The following is a 14004-nucleotide window of genomic DNA, read 5'->3' as shown; positions in this document are numbered from 1 at the left end:
AGCAGGGGGTTGGACTAGATGACCTCCGAGATCCCTTCCAACCCTAGATTGCTGTGTTGTTTCAAAGAGTCTTCTGAAGCCAGGGTTCAGTGGTCCTTCCTTCTCTTTTTTTTCTCCCTCCCTTCATGAGTCTTATCTATCCATCGAACTACTGTATATCTCATTCACTTTCTCCTCCCCCTCCCTCCCTCCCGTGCAGGGGTGGGTTCTAAAAATTTTTACTACCGGTTCTGTGGGCGTGCCTTATTTTGTGGGTGTGGCTTAGTGGGGTAATGTGACTGGGTGGGCATGGCCTCCTTTTTTTAACGTTTAAAAGCATTTTTTTCTACAACCTTGAGGTTGCACAAAAAAATGCTTTTAAAAGCCTCTGACGATTCCAGCTGAGCCGTACGATTATAAGATCAGTAAAAATTTGTAGTATTTTGGAGAACCGGTAACAACATTGGCTGGCCACGCCCTCGAACCAGTCCCCGGCCTGGTTGCCGCTCGCTTACCCCGCCCACCTCATCATTCTTTTTTTTTTTTTACTTTTAAAAGCATTTTTTTGGCGACGAGGTTGTAGAAAAAATGCTTTTAAAAGTAAAAAAAAATTAAAAAGCCTCTGATGAGGTAGGTGGGTACAGGTAGTGAGTGGTAACAGGGCTGGGGACCAGTTCGGGGGCATGGCCAGCCAATGTTATTACTGGTTCTCCAAACTAATACAAATTTTTACTACCAGTTCTTGCGAACTGGTGCGAACCAGGAGCAACCCACCACTGCTCCCGTGCAGGGAGAGGGCCAGGCCCAGCCGTGCCACTGCAGAGCCCATGGCGCTTTCCCTTCGGCCTGGGCGGCAGCGCTTACCCAGACAAGCCACTGTGGGTAGCCCTTCATCTTGTCAATGACCAGGTCACTGCACTTGTATTTGCGCAGCCAGAAGTAGCAGGACATGGCGCAGGTGGAGAGGCCGATGCAGCCGTGGCCCAGGCCGAGCGATCGCCACACCTCCCCAGGAACAGGTGCACTGGGGCTGCCTTGACCGCTGCATCCGTGCGCTGTGCTCGGAAGGGGCTGCCCTCTCTCCCTGCCTGGCTGCAGGGAGCACCGCTGTGCTGTCGCCGTTCGCTTTCTTCCTTCTCCCGTCGTAAAACTAAAGCAAACAGTGGTTGTGGTGCTCCGGGAGGGCAGACTGATGTCTTGGTGTGCCACATGCAGCCCCCATGTTCAGCAGCCCCGGAACATTTGCCTGCCCTCCTGGAACTTTCGTTTCGCGGCGGGCGAAGGAAGAAAGCGAACGGCGGCAGTGCAACGGTGCTCTGGGAGGGCAGGCGGATGTCTGCAGCCAGGCGGAGAGGGAGAGAGAGAATGTCTGTGTGAGAGAGAGAGAGAGAGAAAGAGAGAAGAAAGAAAGCGTGATAAGTGATGTCATGTTGGCCACACCTACCCGGTCACATGACTGCCTACCAAGTCACGCCAACAGAACCTGTGGGGGAAAAAAATAGATTTCACCACTGCTTCCCTCTCTCCTTCTAAATCTCGGAGAGAGAGAGAGAGACAGGCTTGGCTTCCAAGCAAACCGGCAGTAGCGGAGGAGGGGCCGGGGGCACGTGGCAGCCAGGAAGGACGCCACAGCAACAAAAGCTGAGATGTTTGCAGTGGAGGTTAAAACTTATTTCAGCTGAGCTTCCTGTAGCCTTCTTGCAGCTTTTGCCTGAGCTTCCTTGCAGCTGGGACCTGGACCAGATCTCCCGACAAGGCGAGGAGCGGCTGTGCCTGTGAGGGATGGGGAGGACTGTGGCTTCAGCCAATTCTCCCCAAAAGCCGTTTAAAAAACTATACATCGCAGTCAAACATAATTCATTACCCAGAAGTTCCTAAACAACAAAATGGGGGAAAAAATAGTATTCTGAAATCATTTGATCTTCTTTCCTTAATGATTTGTCCCGCCACCCCCTCCCACAATGCAGGTGTCCCACAACAAAAAAAGTTTTCTAAACATTTGCAAAGTGCCAGGAGTCTCCGGGGATCAGGTGGCCAGTAAATTCAAATCATAATCATTATAATTCAGGGAAGGATCTCTACATTCAAGGCTTCTTTGAGGCTGGGAATAAAGACAGCGACCTCTCCCCTTCCTTCCAGCGGGGAGAGGAAGCGGGTCTTGATGCCAGGGAGCACCTGGACTGGGGGGGAGACCCAGCTGCAACCCCCCTTCTCCCCCCAGGAGGAAAGGGGACCACCAGGAGATGCCCAGGTGGCTGCAGGCTTAGAGGGGCGGGGTAGGGAGCAGCTCCCGGGAGGCAGGAAGGGCTCCGGGACACGAAAGCCGAGGCCGGCGAGGGAAACCTCCGCCCATTCCCCTCCATTGCAGCCCCTTTGGGAATCCCCCATTCGCTCCTCCAATTCCGAAAAGCCGGGCGGCTGGGAGGGGGCGGAGGGGCGGGGCCAGCGGCGCAGGGGAGGAGCCAAGCGAGGGGAGGGACCCAGACGGGAGGAAAGCCAGGAAGGCGGCCGCTGCAGAGTCGAGCACGGGGCGTGGCTACGCGGCGCCCGCCAATGGGATGGCGTAGAAGCTGCCCCGATGCAAATGAACGCGAGACGGGGGGCAAAGCGCTTTCATCCCGACTTCCGTAATCGGATCAAAACAGCCGAGCTACAGGGGGCGGTGCCAGGAGGAAGAGGCGGAACCTGGCCGAAAGGAAGGGAGGAAGGCCGCTCTGGCCCACACTTTCGGAATTACAGAGGCAACGGAAAAACTTTTTCGATTCGGTTGCTCATGCGCCCTGATGCAGGTAGGGCGCAGGGGACTCCGGGAATTGCAGTCCGGGAGGATCCTCCGGAGAAGGGAGGCGGGGGGGGGGAGTGGCTGGGGCGCCCGAGGCCTTGTCTGGCGGGGAAACGCTGAGAAGGAGGCCGTGTCCGCCTGGAGAATGCCCGAAAGGCCCGTGGGAGGCGGGGTCTTGGGCCTGGACCTCCCCTGCAGGGAAGGGGACGCAGCAGTGACCCTCTTCTCTTTCTCCCCTGCAGGAGGACGGAGGATGGCGGCAGATGCAGGAAAGAGGCGCCGCCCGAGAGGAGGAGGAGGAGGAGGAGAGGGGGCCCCACGGAGCAGCCCTGCCCTGTCCCAGCGGGGCTTCCACTGGAGACGGCGAGGAAAGGCCGGGGGGCTCCGGGGCCACAGGAGGGATGAGCCCAGGGGGAGCCCGGGAAAGGTGGCTGCCTGGAGGGCGATGCAAAGACCCCGAGATGGGCCTGGAGGGCGGAGGCTCCTTCGGAAGACCCCCAAAGCCCCGAAGGATCCAGGAGGAAGCAAAGGAACATCAGTGCCCAGAATGTCAAAAATCCTTCAAAAGAAAGGACAATCTTCAAAGCCACCTCATTATCCACACAGGAGAGAAACCTTATACATGCTTTCAGTGTGGAAGGAGCTTCAGTGATAGGAGCAGCCTTCATACGCATAGAAGAATCCACACAGGAGAAAAACCTTACAAATGCTTTGAGTGTGGAAAGAGCTTCAGTCATAGCAGCAGCCTTCATACACATAGAAGAATCCACACAGGAGAAAAACCTCATAAGTGCCTGGAGTGTGGAAAGAACTTCAGTTGGAGGGGAAATCTTTATAGACATCAAAGGATCCACATAGCAGAAAAAACTCATAAATGCCTAGAATGTGGAAAGCACTTCAGTCAGTTGGGAAACCTTTATAGACATCAAAGGATCCACTGGGTAGATAAACCGAATAAGTGTCTGGAGGGCAGTGGGTCCTTCCGAAGACCAGGGAGTCCCCAAAGGATCCAGGAGGGAGAAGAGAAATATCAGTGCCTGGAGTGTGAAAAATCCTTCAGAAGAAAAGATTTGCTTAAAGGCCATCTAAAAGTCCACACAAGAGAAAAGCTTTATAAATGCTTTGAGTGTGGAAGGAGCTTCAGTGATAGGAGCAGCCTTCATACGCATAGAAGAATCCACGCAGGAGAAAAACCTTATAAATGCTTTGAGTGTGGAAAGAGCTTCAGTTATAGCAGCAGCCTTCATACGCATAGAAGAATCCACACAGGAGAAAAACCTTATAAGTGCCTGGAGTGTGGAAAGAACTTTGGTCGTAGCAGCAATCTTTATAGACATCAAAGGATCCATTCTGGAGAGAAACCATACCAATGCCTGGAGTGTGGAAATTGCTTCAGTTGGAGGAGCAGACTTGATAAACATCAAAGACTCCATTTGAAGAAATTCCTGGAAGTTAGAGGATCCTGCGGAAGACCCCAAAAGCCCCGAAGGATCCAGGAGGGAGGAAGGAAACATCAGTGCCCGGAATGCAAAAAATCCTTCAAAAGAAACGACCATCTGGAAAGCCATCTAACAATCCACTCAGGAGAAAAGCCTTATAAGTGCATGGAGTGTGGAAAGAGCTTCAGTTGGAGGGGAAATCTTTATAGACATCAAAGGATCCACACAGCAGAAAAACCTCATAAATGCCTAGAATGTGGAAAGTGCTTCAGTCAGTTGGGAAACCTTTATAGACATCAAAGGATCCACTGGGTAGATAAACCGAATAAGTGTCTGGAGGGAAGTGGGTTCTTCCGAAGACCAGGGAGTCCCCAAAGGATCCAGGAGGGAGAAGAGAAATATCAGTGCCTGGAGTGTGAAAAATCCTTCAGAAGAATAGATTTGCTTAAAGGCCATCTAAAAATACACACAAGAGAAAAGCCTTATAAATGCTTTGAGTGTGGAAGGAGCTTCAGTGATAGGAGCAGCCTTTATACGCATAGAAGAATCCACACAGGAGAAAAACCTTACAAATGCTTTGAGTGTGGAAAGAGCTTCAGTTATAGCAGCAGCCTTCATACGCATAGAAGAATCCACACAGGAGAAAAACCTTATAAGTGCCTGGAGTGTGGAAAGAACTTTGGTCGTAGCAGCAATCTTTATAGACATCAAAGGATCCATTCTGGAGAGAAACCATACCAATGCCTGGAGTGTGGAAATTGCTTCAGTTTGAGGAGCAGCCTTGATAAACATCAAAGATTCCATTTGAAGAAATTTCTGGAGGGTGGAGGGTCCTTCGGAAGACCCCGAAAGCCCCAGAGGATCCAGGAGGGAGGAAGGAAACATCAGTGCCCAGAATGCAAAAAATCCTTCAAAAGAACCGGCCTTCTGGAAAGCCATCTAAGAATCCACTCAGGAGAAAAACCTTATAAGTGCCTGGAGTGTGGAAAGAGCTTCAGTTGGAGGAGCAGCCTTTATAGACATCAAAGGATCCATTCTGGAGAGAAACCTCATAAGTGCCCGGAGTGTGGAAAGGGCTTCAGTCAGCTGGGAAACCTTTGTAGACATCAAAGGATCCACTGGGGAGAGAAACCGTATAAGTGTCTGGAGGGCGGTGGGTTCTCCCAAAGACCAGGGAGTCCCCAAAGGATCCAGGAGGGAGAAGAGAAATATCAGTGTCTGGAGTGTGAAAAATCCTTCAGAAGAAAAGAATTGCTTAAAGGCCATCTAAAAATCCACACAGGAGAAAAACCTTATAAGTGCCTGGAGTGTGGAAAGAACTTTGGTCGTAGCAGCAATCTTTATAGACATCAAAGGATCCATTTACAAAAACAGTACTAATGCAGGTAATGTGAAAAATCCTTCAAAAGAAAGGCATCCTAGATCCACTCAAGAAAGAATCCATATGAATGCCTGGAGTGAGGAAAGAGCTTCAATCAGTTGGGAAACCTTTATACACATCAAAGAATCCACTTAGGGAGAGAAACCGTCAGCCCCGACGATTCCGTTAAAACTGCGAAACTGACAATCAGCTGTCTCGTTCTGAAAACTTCCCTTTCAGGCGAAGAGGGGGAAATGAGCATTTGGGCGGCGGTAAAGCTCCCCTAGAGCCCCAGGGGATAGAAACTGGGGCACGAAGGCTGAGAGCTCCCTAGGAGCCCGAATTAGCTCAATGGGCTAGCTTGAGCTAAATTTTAAATTGGTTTTAAATTGGGTTGTTTTAATTTACGGCCAGAATATCTAATTATTTTAATACTGTTTTTTAAATTTTGTATGCTTTGTTTTTACTTAGGCTGTGCACCGCCCTGAGTCCTATTTGGAGAAGGGCGGTATAGAAATTTAAACAAATAAATAAATAAATAAATAAATTAACTCCGGATCCGGGGACTCTTCTGCTTTAAAGCAGGAAAAGACGCTGCAACCATCCCTGCAAACAATGATTGACATAGAAAGAAACAGAAAGCAGGCAGAGCGGAGACGGGAGTAATTAAAATAGCAAGTATTGGACTTTAACTCTTTAACCCAGAAGTTTCTAAACAAAATGGGGAAAAGTGTATTCTGAAATCATTTTGATCTTCTTAATCGTTTGTCCTGCCACAATGTAGGTGTTGCACAACAACAACAAAATGTGTTTTAACATTTGCAAACTGCCAGGAGTCTCCGGGGATCAGGTGGTCAGTAAATTTAAATCATAATTATTATAATACAGGGAAGGATCACTATATTCAATGCTTCTTTGAGGCTGGCAATAGCGATTGCGACCTCGCCCGCCCTTCCTTCCAGCGGGGAGAGAAAGCGGGTTATGATGCCAGGCGGCCAGGAGCACCTGGATTGGGAGTGCTGGGCAGTGGTGGGATTCAAAATTTTTTACTGCCGGTTCTGTGGGTGTGGCTTTGGCCTCATGTGGCTGGCTGGACGTGGCCAACTTGACATCAGTCAGGTCAAAGGATGCCTTGCCTAACCTCGCCTGCCCTGAAAAATCCTCAACAAGATACAATTACATAATATATGTTGTGGCTCCGTTACCTGAGCCTGTGTCATCGACAGGAGAGGACTCCAAGAGTGAAGGAGAGGAGTTGGCAAGGCCTCCCTCTCCAGGATCCTCCTCTTTGGCAATGCCTTCGGTGTCCGCCGAAGGGCAAGAGATAGGGCCGGGGCCAAGCACATCCACGTAGCCACAGGTGGACAGTGATGAGAGTAATGAGTCTTGGCTGGATCCTCGACAGTGTCGCAGAGATAAGCGCGCGCAACAGAAGAAAAGGCATGCCAGAGATTAGGCTGAGTCACTGGACCACACCCCACAGGGTATAAAAGGGAGCGTGGTGGCCAGTCAAGCCTTGTGACGAACAAAGCTGAAAGCTTCCACACCATTCTGCATTGCTGGACTTTTGCTATAGGCTTTGCTGGATTATATTTGGACTTGATTTATTCTGTAATTATTGAACATTTTACTTCGATGTACCAGAAGCAGAAAGAAGTTATCTTTTCCCTTTGTGAGTAATAAACTCTTGGCAGGCAGCCACTAGGTTGCTGCCAAATTCCGTTATCATAAGGAAAAGGATTTTGTCAGCTAGTTTGGTTTTTAACTCTTTGACGCCTGTTGGTGTGTGTGTGTGGGACGGGGACAGAACAGTATAGTGTGTGTATAGGCACACACAAAGATTCATCATCTACTATATATAGTGTATGCATATGTACATACACATACACAGAGCTGTTCTAAAACTTTTCACATTCAACCTCACTTATTGGGTTTCGAAAAAAAACACCCAGAGTCCACTTTCTGCCACACATTTAACTATAACTTCTGTACATTAGAACATTACACACTCCTTCAGATTCATTTCCCTAGCCTGCACATGATCCTTAGACCCAGGAGATGCCATGGATTGAGTAACATGTGGCAAAACTCACTTAACAACGCTCTTGCTTAGCAACCAAAATTTTAGGCTCAATTGTGGTCTGGCAATTTTGCTCTCTCTTAGAGACACTAAAATAATCCAGATGATATAAGGTCTCCTGCTGGGGCAGGGGGTTGGACTAGATGACCTCCAAGGTCCCTTCTAACCCTGCTATTCTATGATTCTGTAAGGATCTTCTGCTGGAGCAGGGGGTTGGACTAGATGACCTCCGAGATCCCTTCCAACCCTAGATTGCTGTGTTGTTTCAAAGAGTCTTCTGAAGCCAGGGTTCAGTGGTCCTTCCTTCTCTCCCTTTTTTCCCCCTCCCTTCATGTGTCTTATCCATCCATCCATCCATCCATCCAACTACTGTATATCTCATTCACTTTCTCCTCCCCCTCCCTCCCGTGCAGGGTTGGGTTCTAAAATTTTTTACTACCAGTTCTGTGGGCGTGCCTTATTTTGTGGGTGTGGCTTAGTGGGGTAATGTGACTGGGTGAGCATGGCCACCCCCTTTTTTTTACTTTTAAAAGCATTTTTTCTACAACCTTAAGAGGTTGCAGAAAAAAATGCTTTTAAAAGCCTCTGACGATCCCAGCTGAGACGTACGATCATGAGATCAGTAAAAATGTGTAGTATTTTGGAGAACTGGTAATAACATTGGCTGGCCACACCCTCGAACCGGTCTCCGGCCTGGTCGCCGCTCGCTTACCCCGCCCACCTCATCAGAGGCTTTTTTTAAAAAACTTAAAAGCATTTTTTTGGCGAAGAGGTTGTAGAAAAAATGCTTTTAAAAGTAAAAAAAAATTAAAAAGCCTCTGATGAGGTAGGTGGGTACAGGTAGTGAGTGGTAACAGGGCTGGGGACCAGTTCGGGGGCATGGCCAGCCAATGTTATTACTGGTTCTCCAAACTAATACAAATTTTTACTACCAGTTCTTGCGAACTGGTGCGAACCAGGAGCAACCCACCACTGCTCCCGTGCAGGGAGAGGGCCAGGCCCAGCCGTGCCACTGCAGAGCCCATGGCGCTTTCCCTTCGGCCTGGGCGGCAGCGCTTACCCAGACAAGCCACTGTGGGTAGCCCTTCATCTTGTCAATGACCAGGTCACTGCACTTGTATTTGCGCAGCCAGAAGTAGCAGGACATGGCGCAGGTGGAGAGGCCGATGCAGCCGTGGCCCAGGCCGAGCGATCGCCACACCTCCCCAGGAACAGGTGCACTGGGGCTGCCTTGACCGCTGCATCCGTGCGCTGTGCTCGGAAGGGGCTGCCCTCTCTCCCTGCCTGGCTGCAGGGAGCACCGCTGTGCTGTCGCCGTTCGCTTTCTTCCTTCTCCCGTCGTAAAACTAAAGCAAACAGTGGTTGTGGTGCTCCGGGAGGGCAGACTGATGTCTTGGTGTGCCACATGCAGCCCCCATGTTCAGCAGCCCCGGAACATTTGCCTGCCCTCCTGGAACTTTCGTTTCGCGGCGGGCGAAGGAAGAAAGCGAACGGCGGCAGTGCAACGGTGCTCTGGGAGGGCAGGCGGATGTCTGCAGCCAGGCGGAGAGGGAGAGAGAGAATGTCTGTGTGAGAGAGAGAGAGAGAGAAAGAGAGAAGAAAGAAAGCGTGATAAGTGATGTCATGTTGGCCACACCTACCCGGTCACATGACTGCCTACCAAGTCACGCCAACAGAACCTGTGGGGGAAAAAAATAGATTTCACCACTGCTTCCCTCTCTCCTTCTAAATCTCGGAGAGAGAGAGAGAGACAGGCTTGGCTTCCAAGCAAACCGGCAGTAGCGGAGGAGGGGCCGGGGGCACGTGGCAGCCAGGAAGGACGCCACAGCAACAAAAGCTGAGATGTTTGCAGTGGAGGTTAAAACTTATTTCAGCTGAGCTTCCTGTAGCCTTCTTGCAGCTTTTGCCTGAGCTTCCTTGCAGCTGGGACCTGGACCAGATCTCCCGACAAGGCGAGGAGCGGCTGTGCCTGTGAGGGATGGGGAGGACTGTGGCTTCAGCCAATTCTCCCCAAAAGCCGTTTAAAAAACTATACATCGCAGTCAAACATAATTCATTACCCAGAAGTTCCTAAACAACAAAATGGGGGAAAAAATAGTATTCTGAAATCATTTGATCTTCTTTCCTTAATGATTTGTCCCGCCACCCCCTCCCACAATGCAGGTGTCCCACAACAAAAAAAGTTTTCTAAACATTTGCAAAGTGCCAGGAGTCCCCGGGGATCAGGTGGCCAGTAAATTCAAATCATAATCATTATAATTCAGGGAAGGATCTCTACATTCAAGGCTTCTTTGAGGCTGGGAATAAAGACAGCGACCTCTCCCCTTCCTTCCAGCGGGGAGAGGAAGCGGGTCTTGATGCCAGGGAGCACCTGGACTGGGGGGGAGACCCAGCTGCAACCCCCCTTCTCCCCCGAGGAGGAAAGGGGACCACCAGGAGATGCCCAGGCGGCTGCAGGCTTAGAGGGGCGGGGTAGGGAGCAGCTCCGGGGAGGCAGGAAGGGCTCCGGGACATGAAAGCCGAGGCCGACGAGGGAAACCTCCGCCCATTCCCCTCCATTGCAGCCCCTTTGGGAATCCCCCATTCGCTCCTCCAATTCCGAAAAGCCGGGCGGCTGGGAGGGGGCGGAGGGGCGGGGCCAGCGGCGCAGGGGAGGAGCCAAGCGAGGGGAGGGACCCAGACGGGAGGAAAGCCAGGAAGGCGGCCGCTGCAGAGTCGAGCACGGGGCGTGGCTACGCGGCGCCCGCCAATGGGATGGCGTAGAAGCTGCCCCGATGCAAATGAACGCGAGACGGCGGCAAAAGCGCTTTCATCCCGACTTCCGTAATCGGACCAAAAGAGCCGAGCTACAGGGGGCGATGCCAGGAGGAAGAGGCGGAGCCTGGCCGAAAGGAAGGGAGGAAGGCCTTTCTGGCCCTCTCTTTCGGAATCGGAGAGGCAACGGAAAAACTTTTTCGATTCGGTTGCGCATGCGCCTTGATGCAGGTAAGACGCAGGGCACGCCGGGAGTCGCAGTTCGGGAGGGTCCTCCGGAGAAGGAGGCCTGAGGGGGAGGAGAGGCCGGGGCGCCCGAGGCCTAGTCTGGCGGGCAAACGCTGGGAAGGAGGCCCGTGGGAGGCGGGGGCTTCGGCCTGGGCCTCCCCTGAGGGAAGGGGACGCAGCCGTGACCCTCTTCTCTCTCTCCCCTGCAGGAGGACGGAGGATCGCAGCGGATGCAGGAAGCGCCGCCCGAGAGGAGGAGGAGGAGAGCGGGCTCCGTGGAGCAGCCCTGCCCAGTCCTGGCGTGGCTTCCCCGGGAGACGGCGGGGAAAGGCCGGGGGGCTCCGGGGCTGCAGGAGGGATGAGCCCAGGGGGAGCCCGGGAAAGGTGGCTGCCTGGAGAGCGATGCAGGGAGGAGGAAACGGGCAGAGACCCCGAGACGGGCCTGGAGGGCGGAGGCTCCTTCGGAAGACCCCAAACGCCCCGAAGGATCCAGGAGGAAGCAAAGGAACATCAGTGCCCGGAATGTCAAAAATCCTTCAAAAGTAATGGACATCTTCAGAGCCACCTAAGGATCCACTCAAGAAAGAATCCATTTGAATGCCCGGAATGTGGAAAGAGCTTCAGTTGGAGGAGCAGCCTTTATAGACATCAAAGGATCCACTGGGGAGAGAAACCGAATAAGTGTCTGGAAGGCGGTAGATCCTTCCGAAGACCAGGGAGTCCCCAAAGGATCCAGGAGGGAGAAGAGAAATATCAGTGTCTGGAGTGTGAAAAATCCTTCAGAACAAAAGAGTTGCTTAAAGGCCATGTAAAAATCCACACAGGAGAAAAACCTTATAAATGCCTGGAGTGTGGAAAGAGCTTCAGTCATAGGAGCAGCTTTTATAGACATGAAAGAATCCATACAGGAGAAAAACCTTATAAATGCTTTGAGTGTGGAAAGAGCTTTAGTCAGACGAACAGCCTTTCTGCACATCAAATGATCCACTCAGGAGAAAAACCTTATAAGTGCCTGGAATGTGGAAAGAACTTTGGTCATATCAGCAACTTTTATAAACATCAAAGGATCCACTCAAAAGAGAAAGTGAATAAATGTGTGGAGGGTAAGAGGTCCTCAGGAAGACCCAGGAGACCCCAAAGGATCAAGGAAGTAGGAAAGAAATATCAGTGCCCGGAATGTGAGAAATCCTTCAAGAGAAATGGCCATCTTCAAACACATCTAACAATCCACACAGGAGAGAGAAAATACGAATGCCCAGAATGTGAAAAATCCTTCAAAAGAAAGGACAGTCTTCAAAGGCATCTAATTATCCACTCAGGAGAAAAACCTCATAAATGCCTGGAATGTGGAAAGCGCTTCTGTCATTTGCGAAACCTTCATAGACATCAAAGGACACACTCCGGAGAGAAACCGAATAAATGCATGGAGGGTGATGGATCCTTCGGAAGACCCTGGAATCCCCAAAGGATCCAGGAGGGAGGAAAGACATACCAGTGCCCGGAATGTCAAAAATCCTTCAAAAGGAATAACAACCTTCAAAGGCATCTAATGATCCACACAGGAGAAAAACCTCATAAGTGCCTGGAGTGTGGAAAGAACTTTGGTCATACCAGCAATCTTTATAGACATCACAGGATCCACTGGCGAGAGAAGCTGAATAAATGCCTAGAGGGTGGAGAGTCCTTCGGAAGACCCTGGAATCCTGAAGGGATCCAGGAGGGAGGAAAGACATACCAGTGTCCAGAATGTCAAAAATCTTTCAAAAGGAATTGCAATCTTCAAAGGCATCTAATGATCCACACAGGAGAAAAACCTCATAAGTGCCTGGAATGTGGAAAGAGCTTCAGTCTGAGGAGCACCCTTTATACACATCAAAGGATCCACTCCGGAGAGAAGCCATTTAAATGCCTTGAGTGTGGAAAGTGCTTCAATCAGTTGGGAAACCTTTATACACATCAAAGAATCCACTCCGGAGAGAAGCCATATGAATGCCTGGAGTGTGGAACGTGCTTCAATCAGTTGGGAAACCTTTATACACATCAAAGAATCCACTCCGGCCATCTAAATATCCACATAAGAGAAAAACCTTATATATGCTTTGAGTGTGGAAGGAGATTCTCTCACAAAAGCAGCCATGATCGACATCAAAGAATCCACACAGGAGAAAAGCCTTATAAATGCTTTGAGTGTGGAAAGAGCTTTAGTCAGACGAGCAGCCTTTATGCACATCAAATGATCCACACAGGAGAAAAACCTTATAAGTGCCTGAAGTGTGGAAAGAACTTTGGTCATATCAGCAACCTTTATAGACATGAAAGAATCCACATAGGAGAAAAACCTTATAAATATCTAGTGTGGAAAGAGCTTCAGTCATAGGGGCATCCTCTATAAACATCATAGGATCTATTTACGAAAATTACAAATGCGGGGAATGTGAAAAATCCTTCAAAAATAATGATCTTCATCAAAGGCATCTAAGCATCCACACTGGAGAAAATAAATGCCTGGAGTGTGGAAGGAGCTTCAATCTGAGGGGAAACCTTTATAAACCTCAAAAGATCCATTGCAGAGAGAAACCATATGAATGCCTGGAGGGTGGGTGGAGGGTCCTTCGGAAGACCAGGGAGTCCCCAAAGGATCCAGGAGGTAGAAAGGAAATATCAATGCCCAGAATGTGAAAAATCCTTCACAGCAAATGACCATCTTCAAAGCCACCTAAGAATCCACACAGGAGAGGAACCCTACAAATGCCTGGAGTGTGGAAAGAGCTCTACTGAGCGTGGAGGCATCCATCGACACCAAATAATTCACGTGGGAGAAAAATGATAAACATGCCTGAGTGTGAGAAGATCTTCAGTCACAGTGTGTATCTCAGGCATTGAATTGAATTGTACCTTTTCACAACAGAATTACGGGACTCATGATGCCATTTCCCATGTGAACGTTCTCTTTTTAATGCAATGGTCATTTCAATGATTGTGCTTAATATTATGGGATGTTCCTGTCCATGTCTCTGAGGTAACTGTAACTGAGCAAGATAATTTCTTCCAAGGGACTCTCTAAGGCCAACGAAGCTTTGTGAGATACGAGCCATATTGTAAGGATTGCCTCTCCTTTCCACTTAAGAAAGTAAAAACTCTTGAAACGTAATATTTCAAAAGGAACCTTTTATTAAGCAGAAGTGACAGCAATCTGAATACCCTTAGGCAAGACAAGTAGGATTAAAGCAGTAGAGACCCCTCCCTTAAGACAGAATGCAGATTTTAGCCAATACACAAATGTGAAGATGTTTTCTTTACCAGCTGCCCTGAAAACCAGATAAACTATTCACATCGTTTTCCTCCAGTAACCTTTAAAGTGAAACAGCCCACATGGCTGTCA

General features: G+C 49.9%; 1 pseudogene; it reads left to right on the top strand.

The window, feature by feature from the left end:
- Positions 1–2692: 2692 nt before the first annotated feature.
- LOC139325605 (zinc finger protein 721-like) lies at positions 2693–13194 on the top strand (annotated as a pseudogene).
- Positions 13195–14004: the final 810 nt, after the last annotated feature.

Source organism: Pituophis catenifer, unplaced genomic scaffold (assembly GCF_029215685.1).
Source record: "Pituophis catenifer annectens isolate HBS135680 unplaced genomic scaffold, rPitCat1.0.hap2 SCAF_17, whole genome shotgun sequence".
NCBI classification, from domain to species: Eukaryota; Metazoa; Chordata; class Lepidosauria; order Squamata; family Colubridae; genus Pituophis; species Pituophis catenifer.
Note: the sequence above shows the minus strand (reverse complement) of the source record. Positions and strands in the feature narration are given on the sequence as shown.